Source organism: Lissotriton helveticus, chromosome 7 (genome assembly GCF_964261635.1).
Source record: "Lissotriton helveticus chromosome 7, aLisHel1.1, whole genome shotgun sequence".
NCBI lineage: Eukaryota > Metazoa > Chordata > Amphibia > Caudata > Salamandridae > Lissotriton > Lissotriton helveticus.
Genome location: NC_136068.1, coordinates 1,414,220,658 through 1,414,223,130, shown reverse-complemented (window position 1 = coordinate 1,414,223,130; position 2,473 = coordinate 1,414,220,658).

Sequence of the window (2,473 nt, the reverse complement as noted above, 5' to 3'; positions counted from 1 at the left end):
GCCAACATCAGACTCAGCATCACAGCCTCACCGCTCCTTGTAACGAATTCATCGCACCTCATCTCCGACGATGGAATTCACATCACAAGCTCCACCTTCAGCCTTCTCCTCCTGTCTTCTCTGGATTCGATGAGCTAAAGTCCATTTAGAGTCCCAAAAGTTCCTGTTTTCCCTGACTCCTACAAGGCAGTAGCTGACACTATGCCTTTGGGACCTTCTGCATGTAGAGGTATGGGCAGTAAAATAAGACCTGAGCCCCAGTTTCCAAACTCTCTTTCCTCTCCAGAGTTAGACTTAAGCATTTCCCGAAGGTTTGGAAGGACGAATTGGACAGTCTCTAATTAAATTACCTCTTTTGCCATAATATAGGCATAGCCCATTTTGACAACATCTTTGCTTTTCTTCTTTAACCAGGGGTCCTCGTATTGACCCTATTTGCATTGGCTCCTCTTTATGCTCCATGATCTTAGGTCCCTTTACCCTTGAGACAGGTAAACACCTCAGAGTTAAAAGCAAAAGGCCAACTTGTTTGCTTTGTTTCTCTGTCTTACATTCTTTCGGATGGAATTCAATGGGTATAATAGCTTCAATGACCAAACTTAGGATGTCTGGTCGAGAGACCTGTACTAACTCAACCTTTATTTCATCTTTCAGGCCACGCAAAAACAAGGTGAGAGGAGTACACTCTGTCCATACATTTTCCACAGCCAGTCGTCTGAAACAGGTTACATGTGCAATTATTTCTTGAGTCTCCCGTTGGCTATTAGACAAGGTGTCTTCTCCTGAATATTATACATTTGGATGATAGAACATTTTACTGAACTTTTCCAGGAACATAGAGTAATCTTCCAGACAAGGGTCAGAAATAGTGACCAAGGGCATTGCCCAAGCAATAGTGTCTCCTGAAAAAACATTTAATTATGTAGCCCACCTTGGTTTTATCCAACTCAAACTCAGATGGGCTAAAGGTAAAATGAACCATCTAGGCATCCAAACATTCTCAAACCTTATCTAAACAGTGCATAATTCTGGCAGGCAAGAGGGAAGATTTGTATCATGGCAGGGTGCCATAGACTGTCATAGACCGGCATTGTAATTTCACAAGGCATCCAATTGGATATTCTGTTGTTGGATGATTTTCTATAATTCTTGTATTGGATCCTTGACTGTAGACTGGAATGACTCCAGTTGGCATCACAATCTGTTAATCGCTGACAGCAACAGTTGAGTATGGATCCAGGAGACCTTGTTCTTGAAGAAAGAGTGATGTCTTCCTGAAGCCATGTTGCTGACAGGCAGAGATCCCAAGTCAGTGGATTCCCTAGAAAATGGCCACTTCCCGTGGAGGCAAAAGTGAGTACCACAACAACTTCCAGAAAAGTGGCAATGTAGAAGAGCTGGAGTCAAGTGAGAGGACCAACCTGAAAAGGGATACAAAAATGGGATCAATTAGTTAGGAGCAAAATAGACTAAGAAGGAGCATTTACACAGAACAGAAACACTTGTAACACACTCACTAATGCCTGCCTTATATAGTGCTAAATAACCTGGAACAGGAATCAATCGTCAAAAAAAGGGTAACCGCCAACTTGGATTGAGCTAACTGGAATTTGTGAACAGGCCAGAGATGCCATCTTTGATTGGGCAGTACTTATTTCCAAGGTACCACCTCCCGCCCAACAATGCCAAGGGAAAACCATTGCCAGACCACAGTGCACACTGCTCACCATGCGCAACCCTAGTCCAATCTCTTCTGCCCGCACTGCCTGCAGGTAAAACCAGCAATGGGAAAGAGTTGAGCCCGGCCTTTGACCCCGCTCTCTGTACACCACACCACTGGTGCAAAGTTCAGGATGCACCTCATCTGGGGAGCGGGAATCCCGGCTCACCAGTTCCAAATTTTTAATACACACACTTTCAATTCTGAAACTCATATTTGAATTTCCAAAAGAGGGTTCACAAGCCAAGGAGTCAACTGTAGACTCTCTGCATTCAGAGTGAAATAAAAGTCCTCGACTAACCTCAAATCTTGTCTGAATTTGTAGTGAATGACTGTATTAGTTCAGGTAGATTATGATTTTCCCGCATTTCTTGTCTCAAAGTCAATGTCACCCAGTGCAGTGCATTGGTAAGGCCTTTATTATCTTTTACGTGTATCATGCCTTGAGTGAGTACATCACCACACCTATGACTTAACATTGCCAGGAGAAGGAATCCAATTAACTAATACTTTTGACTTTATTGAAAATTTCATCTCAACTGATTCTGCGTGATGTGCAGTTGGTAGAGTGTAAATATTTGATTTTCTTTGTGGATCAATGGACAAAAACAACATATATCTAGGCATTGCTCTGTTTCCTCCTTCTGATTTCCAACCTGGTCAGCATGTAATTGGACAATGATGAAAAAATAAATTATGGAGCAGGAAGTATGATTTGATAAATAAGGAACCATGTCTAACGTAGCATGTGGC